We start from the raw sequence: 26952 nt of genomic DNA on the forward strand, positions 1-26952 counted from the left end.
CAAGTAGAAAGTCTTATTGGGGGGAAGGGAGAAGGGGAGAGAGGGAGGGAGAAAGAGAAAAGGGAAGGAAAGAAGTGAGGAGGTGGGCACCACCTCATGGTGAGCGAGAGGGTGGGGGAGGAAGAGAGAAGAGAAGGGGAAGGTTTTTTCTTAAAGGGGATGTTACTTAAAATGACACGGTCAGAACGATGGGCAGGTCCCTAAGGGGCGGGTTGAATGCTAACATTCCCTAACACATAAGAACACTTAAGAGCTGTGAGCCACCACACCCGGCTCCTTTAAACCCTCGTGAGCCCACTTACAGACACAATACAGCATTTTAAGGTTGACAGATGACCCTGATGTTTAGTCATTAACTCATAAACATAATTACTCTTTTTTTTAAAACTTCCTTTAAAAATATGGAACGCTTCACGAATTTGCGTGTCATCCTTGTGCAGGCGCCATGCTAATCTCTGTATCTTTCTAACTTTAGTATATGTGCTGCCAAAGCGAGCACCGTAATTACTCTTATACAGTGCTTTTGGAACAAGAATTTGTCTGTAGCTTTAGGCACAAAGAAGGCTAGAATCATTAATATGAAATACTCATCAAATGATGAACATGCATATCACAAAGATAAAGAGAGGACTCAGAAGTAAAGGCAACAACAACAAAACCTAACCCCAAAACAAACAACCAAACAAAAATCAGTACTGTACTCCCTAGGTGGATCCCATTCATTGAAGACACATAGGACCCCATACCAGGTAGAAGAAGACAGTCGCTCTGGGATTTACCTCCCAGACATTCCACCTCCCTAAGTCACATGCCTCACTACCCATAGCAAGACCCACAAACCCACGACCATAGCAGGAACGCACACCAACACCTCTTCATGAAGAAGGACAGCTAAGCCATATCCAGGTTCCTCCTGAGGAAGCTGCACCCTCAGACTGTCCAGCTTTCTTTACTTTGGTAGATAAATGGATAAAAGAGCACTTGGGAGGCAGAGCCATGGTCAAGACCATGCAATCCCCCCTCTCAAACTCATCTGTGGGTCTGCAGATCCCTGCTCGGGCACCAGCTGGGCTGTGTGGGGCTCCTGGGACATGTCTGCGGAGCCACTGGTGGCATACCAAAGAATTGATTCTCCTAAAGTTGAACTTGGGAAGCCGGGCGGTGGTGGCGCACGCCTTTAATCCCAGCACTCGGGAGGCAGAGCCAGGCGGATCTCTGTGAGTTCGAGGCCAGCCTGGGCTACCAAGTGAGTCCCAGAAAAGGCGCAAAGCTACACAGAGAAACCCTGTCTCGAAAAACCAAAAAAAAAAAAAAAAAAAAAAAAAAAAAGTTGAACTTGGGAAACCAGTAAGTTTATTGGAGTTATGTACATGAGACTAGGTAAGGAATTACTTACAGGAGAAGACAGGACTCAAAGGCATCACCCCAAAAGCTCACCTCTAACACAAATGGTAATTCACACACGCTGCATTCCTGGAACTCTCTGTGGGCATCTTGACGGGTCAGAGAATCTCTCATCATCAGCCCTTGCTGTTTATGTTGCTGGAGGGCTTCTCTCCAGGTTCCACCAAGCCCCACAGTCCCACAATCCACATATAAAATAATCACTCAGATGCTTATATTACTTATAAACTGTATGGCCGTGGCAGGCTTCTTGCTAACTGTTCTTTTTTTTTTTTTTTTTTTTTTTTTGGTTTTTTTGAGACAGGGTTTCTCTGTGTAGCTTTGCGCCTTTCCTGGAGCTCACTTGGTAGCCCAGGCTGGCCTCGAACTCACAGAGATCCGCCTGGCTCTGCCTCCTGAGTGCTGGGATTAAAGGCGTGCGCCACCAACGCCCGACTGCTAACTGTTCTTATATCTTAAATTAACCCATTTCTATACATCTATACCTTGCCATGTTGCTTGTGGCTTACCGGCGTCTTTACATGCTGCTTGTCCTGGCGGTGGCTGCAGTGTCCCTCCCTCCTTCTTCCTGTTTCCCCAATTCTCCTCTCTCCTTGTCCCACCTATACTTCCTGTCTGGTCACTGGCCATCAGTGTTTTATTTATATAGAGCGATATCCACAGCATATTTATACAAACTTGGGGAAAGTGGGTCCTTGTTAATATTTTAAATTTCAGGGATTTTGACCCTTAATTCAGAGGCTGTTGCTAATACATTAAGCTCTAGGTTTAGAGAAGAGACTTGCTTGTGTGAATGGTTTGGCTTTTTGCTTTAAATTGCTATGCATGTTAAATGTGCAAGCAAGTGAGTTCCCCCTCTTTGAAGCCAATGCTCAAGGCAAGGTCTTACTATCTGGGGAATCATCTTGGTGATGGCATTATCTGCAATGAATGGACAAGGAGGATTCAAGAGCAGAAAAGGTGTATCGAATAAAACCACACAAGGCAGAGCGGTAGAAAACGGGCAGCAGAGGAGTCCTGCAGGGAAATACCATGATGGGCTCAGGCACTGGCCTCTGGACACAAGCTGTGACGCTGCAAGAGTCTTTATCTTTTAACCTTTGGGCCCATTGGGATGGGGTCCTGATAAACCAGCCTGCCTCCATCTTGGGCTTGAAAGCCATCTTATAGTAAAGACAGACTAGGTTCATTTCTGTTTATGATTTAATCTCTGTTCCTCAAGGATTGGGCTATGACCCACCTGTAACCTTAACTACAAATGGTTCTGTACTGCCTGTTCCAGTAAATGGTAACCACGTTTTTGTTTTTTTTTTTCCAAAAGGTTGTTATGACCCCCTTGTTATGACCACCTTGTAACCATGTCTTTGCTTCGGGAGGTTGTTATGAACAACTTGTTATGACCACCTTGTAACCATGTCTTTGCTTAGGTTGTTATGAACAACTTGTTATGCTTACGTTCTGCTTCTGTAACCCTGCCTATTTGCCTGTCAAATGCTCCATTTGGAAACCCCTACTCCAGATCTATGAAAACTCTTATCTTCCCATGTCCAGTGCTGGTCTCTTGAACCCCACCTTAGGGGAAAACAGACTATGCATACAAATAAAAAAGGCTTGATTTAAATCTGGCTATGATGGTTTGAGTCAGTGATCTTTCTCCTCTCCTCTGGGGGCTTAACACTTCCAGACTTTAAACTCCTGCCTCCACCAGGGATGCAGAGATGGCCCTTGTAAAAGAACAACAAAAAAAAGGTAAGTTTGGAAAACATTTGAGAGGTGTCAGAAACACCAATCCATGTCAATAGCACAGGAAGGTCTGAAGGTGTAGTGGTGATCTGGGGAACAGAAGGTGTTGGGGACCTTCTGTTTTAAAGATTTATTTTATGTGTATGTGCTGTAGAATATTGAAGATGTGTTACATTTATTTATGCTGTGGAACATTTGCTTTAATGATGCAAAGATGTGTTGAATTCTTTTATGTTGCATTTGTTTAACTCTGTGGAGCTGTGTTACTGTGCCTGTCTAAAACACCTGATGGTCTAATAAAGAGCTGAACAGCCAATGGCTAGACAGGAGAAAGGACAGGCAGGGCTGTCAGGTAGAGAGAATAAATTGAGAAAAAGAGAGATTGGGGAGCCAAAGGAGAAGGAGAGGAGGACTCCATGGGCCAGCCACCCAGCCAGACATAGAATAAGAAGTTTTAAAAAAAAGGTATACAGAATAGAGAAAGATAAAAGCTCAGAGGCAAAAAATAGATGGGATAATTTAAGAAAAGCTAGCTAGAAACAAGCCAAGCTAAGTCCAGGCATTCATAAGTAAGACTAAAACTCCGTGTGTGCATTTATTTGGGAGCTGGGTGGCTGGCCCCTTACATCCTCCTTTCTTCCTTTTCTCATCTTGCTTACCAGATTTCTCCTCCTATATCGTCTCTCTGCCTGCCAGCTCCTCCTATCCTTTCTCCTGCCTAGCTATTGACCATTCAGCTCTTTATTAGACCATCAGGTGTTTTAGGACAGGCAAAGTAAGACAGCTCCAAAAGTTAAACAAATGCAACATAAAAGAATGCAACACATCTTTGCATCATTAAACAAATGTTCCGCAGCATAAAAAATGTAACACATCTTCAATATTCTACAATACTCCCCTCTATCCTGGGATTTGGCTTCAGATTCCCTTTGGTGTGGGAATCATCTGAAGGTGGTGAGCTGGGGCCATGGCAGGACTTTGGTGTGTGGGAACTATCTGAAATCTGTGAGCTGGGGCTGTGACTAACTGGTTTCTTCTCACTTCCAGGTCTTGCCTGATTTCCAGAGTATAGCATCTCATGGATTTTATCTGCTTCTTGTCCTTCATGGGGAAGGCAGATTTTAGACAGGAGATAAACTCAGGTTTCTGTAGTTCACCTTAGCCAAAGGCAGAAGATTTCTCTCTGTGTTCACTTCAGTGGGACACGTGACCATCAATATTCTAGTGTGCTTTTCCAACTCATGCCATGGCCTTTTTCTTTTCCCTATAGTCTTTCCGGCACAGCATACATTCCATATGTCCACCTGATATAATCATGAGGAAGCCATGTCTTCCTGATTGCAGTAAGCAGGTGGTATAAAGGAAAGACATGGCAGATATTACCTAGATGGACTGCATTGTCTAGGATGGGCAGCCAAAGCTTCTAGGTCTTTAGAAAGCTTTCCAATGATGGTAATAGAGTCTTTGGGTTTTGCACAGGCCCAGAGGAGACTGACTGGAATGAGCCCACCTTACTTCCTGCCAGGCAGCCCTGCAACAGGAGGAGGGCATTGCTGGTCCCAGATAAACAGAGAGGAAGTCAATCTGCACCGGACCTCAGGGAGTCTAACACCAGGCAGTTCATTTTCAGCATCTTTAAAACACAGTACAAGTTGGGAAAAGGTTTCCAGACAGCAATCAGTCCAATTCCATAAAGCTTAAGGTGTGACTGCATAGAAACTCTTACACAGTACAGGTGACCATGAGGGTGGATTCTATAGCTGAAAGGCCTAGAATCTAATGTGGTCTCTGACCAATAGCATAGAGTCAGCAGGCCATATAGTGCATGTGACGTCTCCCCTAAGGATGGGTAAAAGTCTAAGGAGAGAAGAGTCTGGAATGACCATTCTGGCTAATTTAGGTGAGGTCCTCCTCCACGGATAGCAAAACAGTCACCAGGTCCTTAACAAAGTCCACTCCCAGGCTTCTGGGTGGGAAAACAGGTATCATCTCTCCTTTATTGAGAAGAGGCTCTGTGTGTTTAACGTTCCTGGTCTTCCTAGTGATCTTTGTGCCCTCAACAGCAAAGGGTATAACTCCCTTTCCTAGACCCCATAAAGTGATAGACACTTAAAGTTGTGATGGAATGAGGGGGTGGTTTGAATACAAAGGGCCCTCATAGGTCCGTAGGGAGGGGCACTGTTAGGAGGTGTGGCCTTGTTGGTGTGGGCGTGGCTTTGTTAGAGGAAGTGTGCCTCATTTCACTTCCTGCTGCCTGCTGATCTGGATGTAGAACTCTCAGCTCCTTCTCCAGCACCATGTCTGCTTGTGCATCACCATGCTCCCCGCCATGACAATCATAGACTAAACCTCTGAACCTGTAAGGCAGCCCCAATTAAACGTTTTCCTTTATAAGAGTTTCACGGTCATGGTGTCTCTTCACAGCAATAGAACCCTAACCGAGACAAACTGCCCCACACCAACCCATCTGATCCCTGGTGTATGTGTCAAGGACTGAGGACTTGGCTTGGTCCCCAGCTGTTTACTCAGCTACTGGACTGTCTGCTAGTCCACCTGTTCCCCTGTCTGGACCTGACCCATTTCCTGCACCCAGCCTGTTTTCTGCTTCCATCTGCTTCAGCTTTTCACCTTGCAGTTCAGTTCTGCAGTTTCATAATTAAACCTGACTCCAAAAGCTCCCTCCCACCTGTGGTCTGGTTTAGTTATCTTCCCAATACAGACTCTTTCTGGGCCTACTTCTGAAGCCTCTTGAATATACACATATACATATGTGTATATAGATATTATTATATAGAGATATATTCAATGCATGTTGTGTGATATGAGTTAATATTAGTAATTATCATAGGAATAAAAAGTTTGTATTGGAAGCTGGGCAGTGGTAGTGCACACCTTTAATTCCAGTACTCGGGAGGCAGAGGCAGGTGGATCTCTGTGATTTTGAGGCCAGCCTGGTCTACAGAGTGAGTTCCAGGACAGCCAAGGCTACTGTTGTGCCCAGATCATGACACCCAGATAGACCACTGAAGACGAGCATGCCTGAATGCAAAAGCAAGGTTTAATTCGGGATATCCAAAAGCAACACAAGCCTAGGAAGGGACTTCCTCCAACAGATCCAACTACAGTGGAGGCTGGAGGAAGTGCCCGCCCCTCTACAAGATTAGGTTTTAAAGGCAAAAACCACAAGGTTACATCAGTTATGGGTGCTAGTACGGGTACAATCCGCTTGTTTCTAGGGACTTCTAGAAATCATGGCTTAATCTTACTTCTAAGGGGGTGGTTGCCCATCACCATTTCTCATTGACTGCCCTCAGGTGGGGACATTTCTGTGGTCAGTTACCCTGGAAACCAGGGCTGGACCATTCCTTGGTTAAACAGTCATCACCAAATGAATACCTTGTGACTCTGTACTTTGCACTTTCTAATTTCTGGAATCTGGGTTGACTGGTTCCAGTAACCCAAGGCCTGTTCCAGTAACTCAAGGCCTATACCTAAAATGGAGAAAGCTTCGGCCTTATTTCTAAGATAAAGGCATTTTGTTCTCATTTTGGTCTCACATTACACAGAGAAACCCTGTCTCAGAAAAAAAATAAATAAATTGTATTGTATGCAAACAAATTACTAAGGCAAACAGGTTTTTTGACAAATTGCCATCAACAAAACTGCTAAACCTTGTGAATTTGTAGTTATTCAGTAAATTCTGACATTGTGGAAAAATACAAGCAATTTTATCTGTTTCTGGCATTGTGAGCTCATGACAATGGTGCACCCTGCCTAACTCTGCTGCTCTCACAGCTACAGCAACCAGGAAGCTAGTACAGTATCCTAGTGAGCTCTGTGGCTCCAGAGTATGTCTCCTCCCTCACGCCCAGGAAAACGAGTGCCTGGAAATTAATATGATCAACGAAATAAGCCAGACTCAGAAAGACAAATATCATGTTGTCCCCTTATACAAACCCAGATATAAAAGTATATGTGTGTATTTATGCCAGACATGCTGGTACACACCTTTAATCCTAGCAGTTGAGAGGCAGAGACAGGCAGATCCCTGTGAGTTCCAGGCCAGCCTGGTCTACAGAGTGAGTCCAGGACAGTCAGGGCTACATAGAGAGACTGTGGGTGTTTGGAGAGAAAAAAAAAAAAAAAAAAGACTCCCAAAGAGAATGGTACTATTAGGAGGTGTGGCCTTGTTGGAGGAAGTGTGTCATTGTGGGGGTTGGCTTTGAGGTCTCACATATGCTCAAGCCACACTCAGTGCCCCAATCCACTTCCTGTTGCCTGCACAAGATGCAGAACTCCCATTTCTACCTCTCCAGCACCATGTCTGCCTGCCCACCACCAGGTCCTGCCATGATGATAATGGACTGAACCTCTGAAAATGTAAGCCACTGCAATTAAAGTTTTCCTTTTTAAGAGTTGCTATAGTCAAGGTGTCTCTTTACAGCAACAGAAACCCTATCTAAGACAGAGACCCTGTCTCAGAAATAAAAAATAAATAAAAAGTGCATATGTATGCATTTATGTGTGTGTAGATGTAGGTCATGAGACTAGAAAGGGGATCAGAGGAAAGAGGAGGTAACATGAAAGGGTGGGAGAATACAAGTTATAGAAAACAGAAAGGGGCCAGGTATGCTGGGTCCTGCCCGATTATCCAATAGTCATGAATAGAGGAGTGAGGATTAAAAAATGATAGATAGGAAAAATAGAGATGCAGACATACAAGAAAAAAGGCAGAAACACAGAATAGCATCAGGAGGGCTCCGAATCAACACCACAATCTCTCTGAGTTTGTTTTTCAGGGCCTTTTTATACCCAAAGCTAGGGGGGCAAAAGACCTCCCTCTCTCAATGACATCATGGTTCAAAGTAAACATGTGTAAATGCCTCCTTAATTCTCAAGACATCTAGTAACCACCTCTTTGGCAAAACATCCTGTTTTTTAAAACATCCTGTTTTTCATCCTTGAAGGGCAAAACAAGCTCAGATTCTCTGACCTTGAGTCAAGATGGAATACGGCCACACTATGAGTCTCTGTGGGTCCACACACAGGTGGTGGTGGTGCACTGGAAGCAGAGGCAGGCAGATGTCTGTGAGTTCAGGGCCTGCCTGGTCCACAGAGTGAGACAGGACAGCCAGAGCTATGACAAGAAATTCTGTCTCAAGAAACCTTAAAAAAAAAAAAAAAAAAAAAAAAAAAAAAAGCAGAAAGCAGACTGTATCAAGAAAGGGAGGAAACTAGCCAGAGGGGAGCAGGGGTGGGGGAGGCACTTGAAGAGGAGACCAAAGAGAACATAACACACATATGTATAAAAAGTCTATAGCAAACCCCACTAATCTATATGCTAGTCTAAAAACTTAATAACTCCACTATATTTCCTTCAGGAATGAAGACATACATCCAAAAGGGCTCTTCATACCAATTTGATGATTCTGACCAAAGGACTCTGACCCTTACATGCTACGGTCTCCTTTCCTAAGACATGCTCAGCTCTAGCAATTTATGAAAACTGAGAGTTCATATGGAACAGGAGGACTATTGCGTATCCTTTCTCTAGATCTGCTCATGCTGCAGAAATCAACAACTATTGGACCCACAGAATTTTTACCAAATACTGGAAGGATGGGAAGCTTTCTTACTACTGTACTCTCAACAGAAAATATGAGATCCTTCGGAATAGTAAGCAATTAAAAACAAAGAAAAAGATGGTACATATCAATGTCAACCACTATACAAGTACTCAGAAATCCACCTTATAATACCAGAAGCTCACTAATGATGGGGGGTGAGGCCAGAGAGAGATGAAAGAGAGAAACAACGCCTGTTCTATAACCTGACTGCCCATATAAGGACAATGTCGGCCAACTGCACAGCATTTGTCTGTTACAGATTTCCATCGGTTCCCATGTTTCATGTGCATTAATTTCTAAGGACACGCCCCTGCAACAACCTGCCAAGAAATAACACAACCAAGGAGTGGAGAGGTGTCTCAGCACTTGTGTGTAGATGTAGAGCCCTTGTTCTTGCAGGGGACCTGGGTTTGATTCCCAGCACCCACAAGATGGCTCACAACTGCCCATAATATAGATGAACAGTCTTATTAAATAAGAAACACAGAGCCAATTGCAGAGTTAAAAGCCCAAGAGGTCAGAGCAATAACTAAGAGCTAAAAATCTTACCCTTCACTGCCGCTGCTGTCCTCCTCAGCAAGAGTGCTACTTCCTGTGTATCTGTCTTTTTTATAGACTTTCTGTTCTGCCTTCTCATTGGTTGTAAACCCAACCACATGACCTCCTCGTCACTGCCCATCTATACAGATCTCCAGGTCTTCTATGGTTGGTATTGAGATTAAAGGCATGTTTCTCCATGCTGGCTGTATCCTTGAACACACAGAGATCTGCCTGTGATGTGATTGGGATTAAGGGCGTGTGCTACCACTGCCAGACTTCTGCTATGGCTTGCTATTAGCTCTGACCCCCAGGCAACTTTATTTATTAACATACAAATAAAATCACATTTCAGTACAAATAAAATATCACCATATTTCCCCTTTTCTATTTAAATAAAAGAAAAAAATTAAAACTAATATAAGAAAAACTATATGCAAAAGTACAATAACTATGTACCATATATACAAGCAATAAATACCTAAACAATGTCTAGCCCATTTGCATTTGACAAATTCAGAGAAAATAATTACATTATCTATCCTATTTTTTAAGTCCAAAATGTACCTGATTCACTTTCTATCCTAACTTATATTACTAACAGAACTATCTTATAATGTCTTTGAAATTTATACACTTACTCTTTAGTGAGTTTCTTTTCTGAAATTCTTAACAAGGAAAACTATAACTATAACTAACTAATCTTCAATTCCCTCAGAGACCCAAGAAGGAAATAATATTACCTAATAAAAAATAAAAACAGGAAGTGCACACAAGCAGCTTCCAAAAAAAAAAAAAAATGCGAGTTGACAGAAACAGCCAGCTCCTTGGACAGTCATCTGAGGTTTCTCCGCAGTGTTGGGGCATCATCTTCAGCCTACAGGCTTAGGGTATCTGACAGACTCATTTGTGAAGTAGGATGTACACAAGGTCAACAGTTCGACCTCACATTGGGTGAGAGCAGTCCATGTACCAGAAACACCTGAATTCCACTAGTGTCCTGTCATGATTCAGGATTTTAAATTCTGGAAATTGTTGATGGGTTTTTTTTTAATTCAGCTGTCCATTCTTCTTGGCTATGTGTGTGTGTGGCTTCATTTCAGCATCCCATTCTTCTCCATATCCCTCTATTAAATGCCAGTCTACCATTGAGAGGTGTGGGCTTAGTTACTCTTCAAGAATAACTGTTTCAGCTGCTATTCCACTGCACATCAGAAGCCATCGGTCCATTGCCTGTTCAGCTGCCTTCGAAGAAAAGGGCACTGTACCCTTTCCAGATTGCAAAGGCCACTTCAGGGATGGTGCCATATTGTCCTGGCCTCAGAAGATGCCTTTTGTTAAAGCCATAACCACACTTGTTTTGGCAAGAATCAGTAGTCCTTTGTTTCGTGTTCTGTCTGTCCATTTTGTCCTGTTGATTCGAGGATACTTTGTTGTCCAGTGGCTAACTTTTGCCACAATGAAAGTTAACTCCATATGCGATTTCTTCAATGCCCATATTTTCTCTGAAGTAGATTGGTACTGCCAGGAGCCGACATGTCTCATAGTCATAACAAAAAGAAAAATTTTCTAAGTTATTAAAACATTTTAAATACCATATTCTGTAGATCTCTGAAGGGTGTGAAGATGACCTATCTATCTAAAATATATCTGCTCAATCTTGAAAACATACCTAATATGACTACAAGTTCTATTGTAATGTCTAATTACTAACTTTCATTTCTTTTTATCCTAATAATTGGTAATAATAACATTCAAGGATCAGCAAACTGCATTACATTGTTAAATGAATGATATAAGTACAATATCTTGAACAAGATTAGAAATGTATGTATAACATTTTCTAACAATATCAATTTCAATATATATAATTTGTATACAATATAAAACAATCCAATCCAATGTAAAGTATTTAAAACTAGTAATTGTCTTTTTCTTTTTCTTCTTCTTCTTTTTTTTAATAATAACCTTAAATCTAATCTCCTTTGTTTAGCCCTTTTCCTAACCCTTAACAACAACTTGTAACCAACCCTCCTGAACAATGAAAATTATCGCCGGGCGGTGGTGGCGCACGCCTTTAATCCCAGCACTCAGAAGGCAGAGCCAGGCGGATCTCTGTGAGTTCGAGGCCAGCCTGGTCTACAGAGTGAGTTCCAGGAAAGGTGCAAAGCTACACAGAGAAACCCTGTCTCGAAAAAAGCAAAAAAAAAAAAAGAAAAGAAAAAGAAAAGAAAAAGAAAAAGAAAAAAAAGAAAATTAGCCCAGACCCAAAACCCATGAAAAGACCAAAAAACCACCCACCCCACATCACCTCTTTGGGAATGTGGGTGTCGTATTCTTAAAATTGCTTCCTGCTGGGTATGGGCAAAGGTATCTTTATTCTGAAAAGAAAAATTTTGGGTTAATTATCAAATTATAGGAAAGGTAACTATATCCTTCTTTATCCAAAGTTAAGGGTTTATCTCAAGTCCTTATTCAAGTAGTCTTTGAAACTGGATCATCTCAGCTAGCCCTCTCAAAATTGCTCTGAGCACTTTGTAGTCCAAAGCTGATCTGTAGATGATATTTGTCAGCTTAGTGATGTTATTATTGTCCACGTGGAATTATTCTTGTTGTGGGGCCCCATCTTTTTCCTGGAGACTTCAGTTGATGTTAGGCCTGGCTGTGATTTCCTGCAGAAAACTGATAAGTGACTTGAACACAAAGACATATATATGCAGCTAATTGAAGCCTTTTTTTCTAGAATTAGTTAGTACTCTATATAACCATTCATATCTTAACAAAGTTATATATATATAAATCTTGTAAATTTTGATATAAAATTCATACTTTAAGAAAAGTTTAAAGAATCAGAATAGAATCAAAGAATTGAGATTAGTAGTAATAGAATAGTCCCTTAATTAATTTGGTTTTTCTCCTGAACAACCTGCCAAGAAATAACACATCCAAGGGGTGGAGAGGTGTCTCGGCACTTGGGTGTAGATGTAGAGCACTTGTTCTTGCAGGGGACCTGGGTTTGATTCCCAGCACCCACAGATGGCTCACAACTGCCCACAATTCCAGTTCCAAGGGATCTGTCTTAGTCACTGTTCTATTGCAGTGAGGAGACACCATGACCAAGGCAACTCTTATAAAAGAAAGCATTTAACTGAGGGCTTGCTAACACTTTCAGAGGTTTAGTCCATTACCATCATGGCGGGGAGCATGGTGCTGGAGCAGAAGCTGAGAGCTACATGCTGATCTGCAGGAAGTGGGGGGCTGTCCTTTCTCTGTCCGGCCCTGTCCTGTGGTCTCACAGTTGATTATAAAATAATCATTCAGAGGCTTAATATTAATTATAAATTTTTGGCCAATGACTCGGGCACGTCACTCTTTTATCTTAAATTAACCCATTTCTATTCATCTACATTTTGTCATGTAGCCATGGCGTTACTTGTCTACTGTCATCTTGCTCCTTGGCGGCTGGATGGAGTCTTCCTGACTCTGCCCTCCTTCTCCCTGTCTCTCTGCTGGATTTCCTGCCTGGCTGTAACCTGTCTTGCCATAGGTCAAAGCAACTTCTTTTTTAACCAATGGTAGCAACACACGTTCACAGCTTTCAGAAAGACAATCCCACAGCAGGGGGATGGGCCTGGTAGTGGCTTCTGAAACCTCAAAGTTCCCCCCAGTGACACATTTCCTCTAGCAAGGCCACACCCACTCCAACAAAGCCACATCTCCCAATCCTTCTAATCCTCAAATACTGCCACTTCCTGACGGCTACGCATTCAAATATATGAGCCTATGGTAGCTATTCTCATTCAAAATACCACAGGACCTAATGACCTCTTCTGGCCTCCAGGGACACCAGGCATGCATGCAGTGCACAAATATACATGTAGGCAAAACACCCATATGTATAAAATCAATAAATCTAAGTGTAGCCACTGTTACCCGAATACTATTCTCTATCACGTGGGAGCAAGCACAAACTGCTACGAGGAACCCAAGATTTGTAAGGAAAGAAGGAATACGAGGAGGAAAGGAGCTTAGGGATATTCTTTCCCCTGGACAGCAGTTTGTCAGGAAACTATCTACGGCAGTGGTTCTCACCTTTATAAAGAGTTACTGCAACCTTTTCATAAGTTCCTCATGTCGTGGAGACCGCTAACTATAAAATTATTTTCTTTGCTACTTCATGACTGTTTTTGCTGTTATGAAGTGTAATGTAAATATCTGATATGCAACCCTGTGAAAAGGTTGTTCAACTCCAGGGGGTCTTGCCCCACAGGTTGAGAACCCCTGATCTGAGTGTGTGTGTGTGTGTGTGTGTGTGTGTGTGTGTGTGTGTGTGTGTGCGCGCGCGCGCGCGCGCGCGCACAAAACAACTGTAATTATTGGAGGACTTTGAAGTATCTTGGGAATTTCTGTCCAAAGATACAACATAGAATCTGTGTGCCTGTGCACTGTGGACCTCCGCTGCACCCCACCCCCACCCACACCCCCCAGCTAAGCCTGTGCACTGTGGTCCTCCGCTGCCCCTCCCCCAAGCTAAGCCGGATGACTGCACATAAGCATTGCCTGATCCCCGGGTCAGCAGCTGGAGACAGCTGGGAGAAAGTTTGGTGTGCAGGCAAGTAAACAAGAAAGGAACGCAGTTACAGCTGAGAACATTGACCGGGACCAGGCACCACCCCTGTGGAAGATACATTTGCAGAATGGGCTCAGAGTAGAGCACGGTAGAAACACCATCACGTGACAATGGCACACCCATCTCTCCACTATTGAAGTAAACATTTGCAGAAGTCCCCAAAGACATGGTGCTAGAAATGACGATTTCAACAGCATGTCTTGTAATTGTAGACCTGGAAAAGAATAAACCAAACAATTCATAATTTAAGTAAGAATGCTCTTTCCCTAAAACAAATAATAGCAGACAGTGGCTATAGCCCCCAGAACACTATGGGCAGAAAAAAGTAGGAGGATTTTGAGATCAAGACCAGCTTGAGCTAAACGTCAACGAATCAACAGTGTTTATAGTGATGGTCCCTTTCTGCGACGGTAACATCACTGCAATCGATTTTGCTTGCCTGAGGCTATAGACAAATTATGACTGGTCGGTTTTTCCTGCATCTCAGCAATCTTTGTTGTTGTTAGATGGGGTCTCACTGTGCAGCCCTGGCTGGCCTGGAACTCACAAGAGATCCGCCTGCCCCGCTCTCCCGAATGCTGGGATTAAAGGGTATCTCGGAGATTTTTGAATCCTACAGTTGTAATGTGCCAGCCGCTGCCGTAAAAAAATGGAAGCGGGTGGGTACTCTAAGGGAATGTGAATTTACCAGTTCCGGAACTCAACCGCCGGTGACTGTTTATTGGGGAGGCCGCTAAAAACCTAAGGGCTGGCATCCCTGGGTCGGCTCGGAGCCGACACCCTGTGCTGTTCGTTGATGAGTGAGCGGTCACCGCAGCGGCCAACCCCTCCTGAGCTCGCGGGAACCGAATGAACCCCGGGCGAGCGGCCGGCGGCTCCGGGACGCAGGGACCCTCGGGCACCCGGGGGTCGGGGCCGCCGGGGCTCCACACTTCGGGCTCGCGGCCCCGGCGCCCAGCAGGACTCGGCGACGGAGCCCAAGGGCGCTTTAGGGTCCGGTCCTTTGCAGACCCCGAGCACGGACGCGCGAGGGCTCGTCACCCCGGGTGTGTGCTGGAGCCTCGGCGCGGCCCGCGTGGGAAAGGCGGCGAGTGCGGTGCGGGTGCTCGGGGAGGCCGGACGGGAGGGAACAGGAGGAAACGGGGGTAGGGGGAGCGGGGTGCGGGGTACAGGGAGGGAGCGCAGGAGCCTGGAGCCGCGGAGACCGTCGCTTGCTGGGCACGGCTAACCGGGGTGGGAGGGGGGGTGGGGCGATGTTGGGGGATGAGGAGGTTAAGGGAATGGGTTTCTATGGGCGCAGAACGTGAGCCAATGGGGGAGGGGGCAGAAGAAGAAAAGAGCGACGGCCTTTACCTGTCTGAATTTTTGAGGGGTGGGATGGGGATTCAAGACAGGTTTCTCTGTGTTGCCCTGGCTGTCCTGGAACTCATGCTGCAGACCAAGCTAGCCTCGAACTCACAGAGATCCACCTGCTTCTGCCTCCTGCGTGATGGGATTCAAGGAGTGCACCGGCCACCACCGCCGGGTTCACCTGTCTGAGTTTTTGAAGGCGGCCACCGATTTTTACACTTACACTTGACAAACAGTAAAGAAGCCGCGTCTTTGGTGATGTTCCTGCGGCTCACGGTGATCCCACAGTTGCTAGTACTCTGTGTTGTGGCCAAAGTAATGTGGATTCGAATTCAGGACACGTAAGTAATTTCTAGGGTGTGGTAAAACGGCCCTTCCACTCTCCAGTCCTCCCAGCACCGCGCCGTAAGTGCGTGTGGCCGAATGAAAAGGCATTTGAGACCCTGAAACTGCGTTTGCCTTTTCTGAGCAAAGCGCATGAGCCAAGCCATCCTCACTGAGGTCTCGGTTTAATCCAGGGATGTAGTCCTAGCCATTCTTTCCTGTGGTGGGTGTTTTTAAATACTGGGCCTTCCTTCTTAAGACAAATCACAGATTCTGAGTTGAGAGTTCCTGCCTCAATGGAGTATTTTGAATAACATCTAATAAATGTAATAAAATTAAGCCTGACATTGTGACTAATGCCTGTAATCCCAACACTTGGGACGCCAAAGCAGGACGATCAAGTGGACTTCCAAGTCAGCCTGAGATACGTAGTGACATCCTGACCTTCCCGCCAAAAAATGTTCAAAAGAATTAAACACGATACATGTCCAGCTACTTTTTTTTTTAAAACAGTGAAGTATACCGACCAAATTGTACAACTATCTGTGCTTAAATGGTGAGTTTAATGAAAGGAACTGCCCCTCCCCTTGTCCTGTTGTGATGAAACACCCTGACAAGGTCCATTCATGGGAGGAAGGATTGATCTACAGCTCACAGATCCAGGCTAAAGGAGTTTGAGGCAGCTGATCACTTTGCATCCTTACTAAAGAAACAGAGAGGAACCAATCAATGCATTCATACCAGAACTCTTTCTCTCCAGTCTCATACTGTTCAGGACACTCTGCCTAAAGAATGACGTCACCCACAGTGGGCAGGTCCTAAAACCTCAATTAATCCAATCAAGATATATAATCAATTAATATTAAATCAATTAATCTAATCAAGATAATCCCCTACAAACATGCCCACAGGCCAACCTGATGTAGCTAAGAATGTCATTGGCATCTTGGGCTTATAGAAAAGCTCCCCCCATCTTGCTGTAGAAGCCTCCCTGAGGTACCCACTAATGTATTTTAAACCTGCCTTGACTTATGACTTTCTTCAATCTTAAAATCATAAAACTTCATGAAACTGCTTCCATTCTGGAACATGCAATTTGGAGAAACCTAAATCTGTGTTTCTGGGCAATGGTCACTCTAAATAACTCTAAAACTATCTCTTATTCCCTTTAAGATGACTGCTGTGTTTTGTCTTGTTTTGCATTAACAATATCTGCTAAGACCTTGTCTCAAAAAACAGAACATGAAAACTCCAATCAAACAAACAAAAAATGTGAGTTCCTGTAATTCCAGGACTTTAGAGGCATAGGCCGGAGGGTCAATTCTAGGCTTAAGCGGCAGACAAGGCCAATTCACCTCTCCCTATTGATTCTGAAAGAAGTGAACCGGGAAACCAGGCAAAAGAGCATAAGAGTGCAAACTGTACCTCCAAGCTTATTTGTATTGTTACAGCCCCTTGGATAATAGTTCAACAAGGAAGCCTGATTCCAAGTGAGCACGTTCAAAGTTCTCGGTGGGATCTTTGTTTGTCGTGGGAGAAAGTTGTTTTCTTTAAGTGACACTTCAGCCCTCCGTCCAAGGTATGAGTCCAGGGCAGCAAGGTCCCAGGTCCTGAGCCGGTTCAGAAAGGCCAGAGAGGGCAAAACTGCGCACACCACACTAGGGCGACTGGACCTGGGGCGCGGGGTCCTCTGACAACTACCAGAACATCGAGTTCACCGAAACCCCTGGTCTCTGCCCCCTGCGCAGGTGAGCTGTACCAGGAAACGCGGACACTGCTGCGCTTGGGTACCTGGGAGCAAGTTTTGCGATGCAGGCTGGAGCAGAGGCCGCGACTGCCTTTCTGCAGCCCACCTGTTTCCTTCCAGATCTTGTTTTGCTGATGGCTTTCCGGTGGTGCTGGGAGAAGGCCAGAGCTCGGGAATGTCCTCCTTATTAACTGATGGACATTGGTGGAGTCATTTTGTTTTGGTATCTCTACAGAGAAAAGGCCCGAGGGAATTCTTATCACATGGAACTGGAAGGCAGGTTCAGTTGGTTTGTGGAGAAGGAAGCCAGCCCAGGCCGGTTCCCCCCCTCCCGACCCCACACACCCAGAATGTGCTTTATTAGGAGGGAGAATCCGGAGCCCACACAGGGCGCGATCCAGCCTTGAGCTGCTTGAGCTGGAAGGGCAATCAGGGGAGTTAGGAGAGAGCTAGCCCAAAGTGAAGGAGCCGGCAGGAGAGGCGGGTGCCATGGGCAGAACGACGCGGGAACGAGCTGTAAAGACGCAGAGGGAACGTCCTCTCACTTTTAAAGTCTTGGGGGAACTGGATTTGCTGCCTCAGCCCAGATCTACGCGCTCTGAGGAGGAGGTGCTCTCGGTTCTTTTGTCTGAGGGGACAAACTGCAGGTTGGGGACCCTGGCCTGACTTCGGGGAGGGAAGGCCGCCGGATGAGGTGTCTGTGTAGTCCAGGAGCTAACTGCAATTATGTTTATTTCGGCGATCGAAGTCGGGGCGTGTTGAGCATCCTTAGAAGATTTGAAGAGCATTTTTTTCTGGGTTCGAGGTCTGAAAGAACGAATTGTTAACTTCAGAGTTTAGTAACCATTGGCCTTTTAAAGCAGGGTCAAGGTCAGCTTAGCAAGGAAAAGAGCGAAAACTCTGAACAGCGGGAGGCGTTTGGGGTAGGGGAGGGCAGAAGGACCTTTCCCGTCATTTGAGACAGGGTCTCACTTAGCGCAGGCTGGCCTCAACCTCACCGAGGACCAATCTCGTGGAATGGAGCTCAGTCGTGTTAACACAGATCATAATGGGAGGAAAACCTCACTCAAACATCTAGGATGGAAACTAGTTCCTAGTCTGGAAGAAAGAAACTGCCGGGACAGGAGTGAACAGTCTTACTTTCTCACACCAATACCAGGGGAGAGCGCGAACGCAGTCCCCACTACCAGAAATTATGCAGTCGAGTTTCCCGCATTTGGGGAAATCGCAGGGGTCAACACACCCCAAGTGCAATGGGTGAGCCTCGCCCTGGGAAAACCACCTGCTTGATCATGGTGTCTCCCCTGCCAGGTAAGTATGCTCGCCTCCCCACCACACACCGCTCAGCCACCCCGGACCTGCGCTCTCAACACACGGTCACTTCGCCGCCAGCGATCGCGGGCCTCCCCGGACCCGCGCCCGACTCCTGCGCTCCGCTGCCACCCGCGAACCCGCGCTCCCTCCCACGCCGCGCGCCAAATCCCTCGCGTTTCCGCAGCGGGTGCGGACACAGCAGCCCCTGCGCGCCCCTCATCTGCATAGATCGCGCCTACGTCCGTGACGTGGAGGATGACGTCCCTGTCCCCAGCCAACCAGTGCGCCCCCCACCTCGGGAAGGTGGTGACAACCTGCCGGGCCCTTTTCTGCACCTCATCTGCAGAGACCACGCCCCTCGCCTGCGCCCCGTTGGCTTGGTGAACTTTCTCTCTGGCTTTTTTCCCCTGCTTGGTTTTCTCTGTCTAGCCCTGGCTGTCCTGGAACTCGCTATGTAGACCAGGCTGGCCTCGGAACTCACGGACATCCGCCTGCCTCTGCCTCCCAGTGCTGAGATCAAAGACGTGCGCCACTGGCCTGGCCTTCACGTTATCTTTAAATTCTTATTTTTCTTTTCCTTTTTTTTTTTTTTTTGCGGGAAGATGTCTCTTCGTGTAGCTGTAACCGGTTTGGAACTGATGTAGGAAAAACTTCAAGTAGCAAAATTAGTGCTATAAAACACTTACTAATAAACATGTTTAGGAAACATTAAGTCACAAAAAGTAGAATTTCTCTAAAAGGCTGCTGCCAGTGACTGGAGATAAGTGGTGCACTTATAAGGCTGTGAAAGAAAGAAAATTTGTGCCATGACTGAAGTTTAGGGTTGCTGAGAAAGTATCTCCTAATGAAATAAACATTGCCAAGACTGACTCCATTAGTCTCCATGCCCATAATAAAAGGAGACACCTCTGACTAGGAGACAGCCTTTAGGACCATCCCCATATCACAGAACATGTCTCTAACAGGCAGCTCAACCGGACACCTCAGGGTCATAACCACCTTAACTAAGTCCTTGTCTGCCATTAACTACCCTGCACTCTTGTCAGAAAACCGTAATTCTGCCAAATGCAAAAGGTGCACCTGGGTAACTACTATTCGAAAAGAACATCACTGTTGTATGTTCTTTGTATGTTCTTGTATGTTAGGTCACCTGTGAAGAGGTGGCCTGGAACCGAGGAAAGGCAAGTGCACGCCGCTAGCCCGGTCCCTCTTACCAGGAGACAATCACACGCAGCAGGGAGTCAAGTCAAGCAAGAACTCTTTTATTGATGGGCAGTAAGCCTCTTTTATACCAAAAACCTCAGACCCCTAGGAGGGGGGGGGGAATGAAGGAACCAACCAATCATTTTAAAGATCACCGTATTTACAAGTTGTTTATGCCCTGACATCATCTCCTGTTTTTAGAATAAATAACGGTGAGCTAACTTCCTTTCTCACTATTTGTCTTTAATCTCCATACAATCAACCCAAGTTAACTTCCTTTTAGCCATCCTTTGTATCTATCCTCTGTACAAACAGCTTAAACTAACTTCCACTGGTACCATTTGTATCCACTCTCTGCACAAACACCTTAAAGCTTAAGCTCTATTTATCTAAATTTCCCTCGGCACCCTCTTTGCAGCCAATGTATGCCCCACAATTGTACTTAAACAATTCACCTGGGGATGGGGTTGGGATCGGATGCACAAGCGCAAGCCTTTAATCCCAGCACTCGAGAGTCCCCGTCCGTGAGTTCTGAGGCCAGCCTGGTCTACAGAGCGAGTTCCAGGACAGCCAGGGCTACACAGAGAAAACCAAGCAGGGAAAAAAAGCCAGAGAGAAAGTTCACCAAGCCAACAGGGCGCAGGCGAGGGGCGTGGTCTATGCAGATGAGGTGCGGAAAAGGGCCCGGCAGGTTGTCACCACCTTCCCGAGGTGGGGGGCGCACTGGTTGGCTGGGGACAGGGACGTCATCCTCCACGTCACGGACGTAGGCGCGATCTATGCAGATGAGGGGCGCGCAGGGGCTGCCGTGTCCGCACCCGCTGCGGAAACGCGAGGGATTTGGCGCGCGGCGTGGGAGGGAGCGCGGGTCCGCGGGTGGCAGCGGAGCGCAGGAGTCGGGCGCGGGTCCGGGGAGGCCCGCGATCGCTGGCGGCGAAGTGACCGTGTGTTGAGAGCGCAGGTCCGGGGTGGCTGAGCGGTGTGTGGTGTGGAGGCGAGCATACTTACCTGGCAGGGGAGACACCATGATCAAGCAGGTGGTTTTCCCAGGGCGAGGCTCACCCATTGCACTTGGGGTGTGTTGACCCCTGCGATTTCCCCAAATGCGGGAAACTCGACTGCATAATTTATGGTAGTGGGGGACTGCGTTCGCGCTCTCCCCTGGTATTGGTGTGCTAAAAGTAGGACTGTTCACACCTGTCCCAACAGTTTCTTTCTTCCAGACTAGTAGTTAATTTCCACCCTAGATGTTTGAGTGAGGTTTTCTTCCCTTTGTTAGTGTCAGGGTCTGTGTTAACACGACTGAGCTCTATTCCCCGATATTGGTCCTTAGTGATGTTGAGGCCAGCCTGGGCTAAGTGAGACCCTGTCTCAAATGACGGGACAGGCCCTTCTGCCCTCCCCCACCCCAACCGCCTCTTTGCCTTGCTAAGTTGAACTTGACCCTGTTTTAAAAGGCCAATGATTACTAAACTCTGAAGTTAAGAATTCGTTCTTTGAGACCTCGAACCCAGAAAAAAATGCTCTTCAAATCTCCTAAGGATGCTCAACACGCCCCGACTTCGATCGCCGGAATAAACATAATTGCAGTTAGCTCCTGGACTACACAGACACCTCAGCCGGCGGCCTTCCCTCCCCGAAATCAGGCCAGGGTCCCCAACCTGCAGTTTGTCCCCTGAGACAAAAGAACCGAGAGCACCTCCTCCTCAGAGCGCGTAGATCTTGGCGGAGGCAGCAAATCCAGTTCCCCCAAGACTATAAAAGTGAGAGGACGTTCCCTCTGCGTCTTTACAGCTCGTTCCCGCGTCGTTCTGTCCGTGGCACCCGCCTCTCCTGCCGGCTCCTTCACTTTGGGCTAGCTCTCTCCTAACTCCCCTGATGGCCCTTCCAGCTCAAGCAGCTCAAGGCTGGATCGCGCCTTGTGTGGGCTCCGGATTCTCCCTCCTAATAACGCTCATTCTGGGTGTGTGGGACGGGAGGGGGGGAACCGGCCTGGGCTGGCTTCCTTCTCCACAAACCAACTGAACCTGCCTTCCAGTTCCATGTGATAAGAATCCCCTCGGGTCTTTTCTCTGTGGAGATACCAAAACAAAATGACCCCACCAATGTCCATCAGTTAATAAAAGCCTTTTCTTAACGTAAGGTGCTAAAAAGAAACATCCTGCCGTATTTATGCTTTTCCTGGTTTGCTCCAACGGTGTTCAGTAAGTGCGTATGCTTTTGCAGAAGAGAACTTTAGAACAAATTATAATCTATAACTGAAGGGGTCTCCCGCACAGCGGGGCAGGACCTATATTAGACACCAACGCCTGGTTTCACAGAGAGACCCTTTATTAATCGGGGAAGAAAAGTGTCTGATTTCTGACTCAGGCAGAAAACAGCAGCAAACGACCTTGTAGTCGTACTTTTTAAGAGGAGGAGGGGAGGTCTGTGTTGGAATGGGCCAGGATGGAGTGGTAAAGAGATGAGGGAGAAGGGGAAGGGAAAAGGGAGAGGGAGAGGGAGTGTTTGTGTCGGAGGACAAAGGACCGCCTCTGGATAGAGAGGAGACAGATGTGGCCTATAGGAAATGCCGGTTTATAAAGGTAAAGGGGAACCCTGTGTTAGCTTGAGGTGTTCAATTTTAATTGGGTGTTTAAATTGAGGGAGTCAAAGAGAGCTTCTGATTGCTGGACTCCAATATAGTGATAGCTGGACCTTGGTAGTCAGCGCCAGGAGGAGGAAGTGGCCGAGTAAGGGACTAGGCCTTGGTGTCTAGCTTCAGGAATGTAATCTAACGGTTTTTAGCAAGGCAGAGGGGATGGGGGGAAGGGCAAGGCCTGCCAGAGCCACATGCTGGAGGGGGCTAGTGTCCCTTCAATAACAGCAGTGTCACGTGTGCGGAACATGGATGGCTTGTTATGGTCTCTGTATATTTCATGTGTGTTTTAAAAATTGTTTTAAGATTTATTTTTAATTCTCTTTTGTGTGTGTGTAGGAGGCACAGGTGTTCTCAGAGGTCAGATCCTCCCAGAGCTGACGTTACAGACACTTGTGAGCCTTTGGATTTGGGTCCTAACCATTGAGCCATCTCTCTAGCTCTTTTGGGTTTTAAAATCAGGACGTTGATGACCTGTCATGGAGAGAACAGGATGTGGAAGCAATGTGGGGCAAGTGAGAGTAAAGTATGAGAGGAAGAAAAAAAAACCCTAGATTTAGAAACCAGTGTTGTTTAAGATGGAGAGTTGGTCCCAGCACTGGGGAGGCACAGGCAAGGATCTCTGTGAGTTCAAGGCCAGCCTCGTCTACACAACTAGTTCCAGGTCATTCAGGGTTACACAAAGAAATCCTGTCTCGAGAAATAAATAGATGTAGTTGGAAGGTTTCTCTCGTCCCACCCGGCTCCGCGGTCCCACAGTCACTTATAATAAAATAATCACTCGGAGTCTTAATATTATTTACAAACTGTATGGTCTCTGCCAAGCCTCTTGCTAGCTAGCTCTTATAACTTCAATTAACCCACTTCTATTAATCTATGTTTTGCCACGTGTTCCGTGGCTTACCGGTCTGCTGGCATGTTGTTCCCTGGGCAGCAGGCTGGTGTCTCTCCTACTCCATCTTTCTCTTTCCTGTCTTTCTCCTTGGATTTCCCACCTGCCTCTAAGCTGCCTTGCCATAGGCCAAAGCAGTTTATTTATTAACCAGTGGGAACAACATATATTCACAGGGTACAGAAAGATATCCCCCAGCAAATAAATAAACAAACAAATATGAAACGAAAAAGATACCTATTTAGGGGTTGGCATGATGGTTTCTCGGCAGCTCCCAAATGTGTGCGTGCACACACATCAAAGATATACAAATGAAAATGAAATTAAAAGTTTTTTGTTTAGGTTGTATTTTTTGTAGTTGTTTTTGAGACAGTATCTCATTATGTAGCCCTAGTTGACCTGAAACTCTAGGTAAATCAAGCTGGCCTAACTTATGGTGATCCATCCACCCTACCTCTGCCTCCCCAAGACTGGGGTTGCAGGCATGTGCCACCATGAAGAGCACAAGGAGGATTTTGTTCTGGTTTAAGATGGCCGGTCTGGAGGCAGGTGTTAGATAATGATGACGTAGCGGCCAGCAGGTCATGAGGACATTTGGGTGAGCTTAGGCTTGTCACATGATCTCTCTTCTGCTTTTAAACAGATACACAGTCGAATTTCTTTGCAGAGGCACAGTGATTCTGAGCCATGCCACCTTGGTTTCAAGTTCCCCGTTCGGAATGCCATGTCCGTAGATGTGGCTGTCTCTGTCCTGGTTTTCCCACACTCCCCTCCTCCCAGGCATCTGTGTTCACCAAAGCCCTCTGCTAAGCATGGGCTTCTCCTGAGATAGCCACATTCTGCCATCTGTCTGCTATTGCTTCTCTCGGTACTTGGGACAGAATCCATGCTGCTGGCTTCTGTCAGAAAGGGCCATTACTTCCCTTATCTGCTCTTTTAAAACCAACTACCCCCAGCAGCGCCAGGAGCATCGGGTTCCCTATTACCGTGTACCCAGAACACTTATAATCCCCACACTAGCTCCCAGGCTCTCTGTCCTGTTCACACATACCTGTAACACATATCAAAGTTGCACACTCGTCCCCAGGCTGTTTTGGCTTGCATATGCCCCTCCCCCACAGCTACCTGCTCCCCTTAAAACAAGGATTTCCCCACCGTTTGCTGTTCTTCCTGCCCCCGAGAGATAGCCATAGCAGTTTAAAATTCCCCAATAAACCTTTCTACCCATGTGTCCGCAGCAGTAAGTTTGCTGCCTTAATCTTAAATGCCCTTTTTTGTCCTGTCCCAGTTAAGTTGTTTGTGTGAAAAATGTGCAGTTGGGTTCCGGAGGGTGCTGGGGATCAGTTCCCCTGTGGTTTTTCCTGTTTGGAAAACAGTGTCGGACTTGCCTGCGGATACAGAGTAACCATTCCTTGACTCCTGCTGTTAGAGGGGTATGTAAGCCCATGTTGGTACAAATAAAGAGAGCTGCTTCCCTCACGAACTGAAACTGGGTGTCTAGAGTGCTGTTTAACCTCAGCGTCCCTCGCCAGATTTCGTGCTCCAGCTGCGCGGGCCGCAGCACCCATGGAGTGGACCAGGTCCGCGGTTTCACCGCGCACTGGCTTGAGCTTCTGAGTCCTCTTCCCTGAGCTCTGTGTCCAGCCCTCTTCTTATCCTTTGATTTTGTGGTGTTTCTGAATCCCACAGAGTGACCTTCAATTCACCCTGTAGACCAGGCTGGCCTTGCATATGGGATCCTCTTGCCTCGGCCCGCCACAGTCGATGGATCACTGGCCTGAGTAAACAGGCTAGGCTCTTTGCTTTCACCACAGCCGCTGGAGGAGACCCAAGGATGAGGTCACTTTACCTGGAAAGGTGGGAAATCGGTTTGTTTTTAGTGCACATGGAGGCCCAAGTGAGGGCCTCTGCCAGCTAACAGCTCAGGGGATGTAAGAAGCACTCCTCCAAAGAAGCAGGTCTGCTTTTCTCGTTCTGGAATCCTGGTAGGGCTCAAGGCCCACCCTGACATTTTTCCTGTTTGAAGCTACGTGGTGATGTCTTTGTCTCGGATCGCACACGCGTGGGTGTTTCGTGAGGTGCTGGGCGTGCTCTGGAAAAGGCGAACCTGCCCCAGGGCAGGCGGCCGGGTACCGCGGTTCTTCGGGCCGGCCTGCGGGGTAAGGACCGTGAGGACAGTACCGGAGTGGGCAAGTACGCGGCGGTGGCGGTGACCAGTAGAGGGCAGGCGACTTTGGAGACCGAAATCAGGCTGGAAGCCGGTGATGGGAGGTCTGCCCCACGCGGCTGACTTAACCCGGGTTAATATGCAAGCTTGACAAGCACGCCCACTGGCCTCGGTGTGTCGTTTTGCTTTCTGGAATCCTAGAAGGTGGGCAGGCACAGACGGGGTGGCTGCCCAGCCCCGAGTGCAAAAGCACGTTCTAAGATTAGCAAATGAATTTACGGCCAGATCCCCGCGTGTCTCTGTGGCGCAATCGGTTAGCGCGTTCGGCTGTTAACCGAAAGGTTGGTGGTTCGAGCCCACCCAGGGACGCAGCCTTTTGCCTGATTGGAGTCCTCCTTTCATAGGCATTTAAAATCGACTTAGATTTATCATCCTCGCTCATCCTTAGAGAATGTGGTCAAAGCATGCGATGGGAAGACTCAAGTTCCACGAAAGCCTCCAAACTGCGAATAATTCAGGAAAAGTCGCTTTTCGCTGGAGCACGCCTTGGGGCCTCGGCCACTGAGCGTTTGCAGAACAATTTCATGCGTGTACACTATGCGCTCTGGTCCTCGGTCGGTCCGCTCCCATTTCCCTCAGAATACTATGACTGTGAACAAATGACTCAGTTTCCCCAGCTGTTCACAGGGTTAACAGGAACACTTCCTTTATAAAGCCATCCAACATTTGACGACTAAAGCTTGAAAAACATTTGAGCCATAAATCAACGTTCATTAAACACTGGCCACTATAATTATTTTCAGTTGCTGCAGCAGCAGCAGCAGCATTATTTACCTCAGTCTTATTCCCCTCCTCGCTTATCTTTTTCTTTTCTTTGGAGGTGGGGTGGTTCACTTTTTTTTTTTTTTTTAATTTTGAGACAGAGTTTTATTAATCGCTAAGCCTGCCCTTACACTAAATGTGTAGACCAGGTAGGCCTTGACTTGTGACCTCCAGAGGTGACTGGCATTAGAGGCCCGACTGCCAGGCCCGGCAGTCCTCGGATGTGTTGAAAGGCATTGCCACATTTCTTCCTAATTGCTGGGAAAGAAAGAAAAACAGCATTAAGGTGCCGTAGACGGCCAGGTTAGAGGGGGTCAGACTAAACCTCCCCAGCCAGGCTGTCCTGTCAAATAAAAAATGTGCTGGGCTTGATAGCGCACCCCTTTAATCCCAGCACCCCGGAGGCCGAGGCAGGCACGTCTCTGTGAGCTCCAGGCCAGCCTGGGCTACCGAGTGGCCCTGTGTCCAAGGGGAAGAAAAGTGAAAAATCCGCAGTTGGGAGGCTGAGGCCAGAGCATCAGAGCCAGCCTGGGTCTACACACATAGCAAGACCG

At 46.8% G+C, this 26952-nt stretch overlaps 4 non-coding genes across 4 annotated transcripts; 2 read left to right on the plus strand and 2 right to left on the minus strand.

Annotated features, from left to right (window-relative positions):
- Positions 1 to 395: 395 nt before the first annotated feature.
- Positions 396 to 499, minus strand: LOC114680940. Its single transcript, XR_003732842.1, has one exon. It is a non-coding gene; the product is annotated as a U6 spliceosomal RNA (small nuclear RNA).
- Positions 500 to 18519: 18020 nt separating this feature from the next.
- On the minus strand, positions 18520 to 18681 carry LOC114680937. The gene has a single exon (XR_003732840.1). It is a non-coding gene; the product is annotated as a U1 spliceosomal RNA (small nuclear RNA).
- Positions 18682 to 20879: 2198 nt separating this feature from the next.
- On the plus strand, positions 20880 to 21043 carry LOC114680936. Its single transcript, XR_003732839.1, has one exon. It is a non-coding gene; the product is annotated as a U1 spliceosomal RNA (small nuclear RNA).
- Positions 21044 to 25871: 4828 nt separating this feature from the next.
- Trnan-guu lies at positions 25872 to 25945 on the plus strand. Its single transcript has one exon. It is a non-coding gene; the product is annotated as a tRNA-Asn (tRNA).
- The last annotated feature ends 1007 nt before the right edge of the window (positions 25946 to 26952 follow it).

Source organism: Peromyscus leucopus, chromosome 6 (assembly GCF_004664715.2).
Source record: "Peromyscus leucopus breed LL Stock chromosome 6, UCI_PerLeu_2.1, whole genome shotgun sequence".
Lineage (NCBI taxonomy): Eukaryota > Metazoa > Chordata > Mammalia > Rodentia > Cricetidae > Peromyscus > Peromyscus leucopus.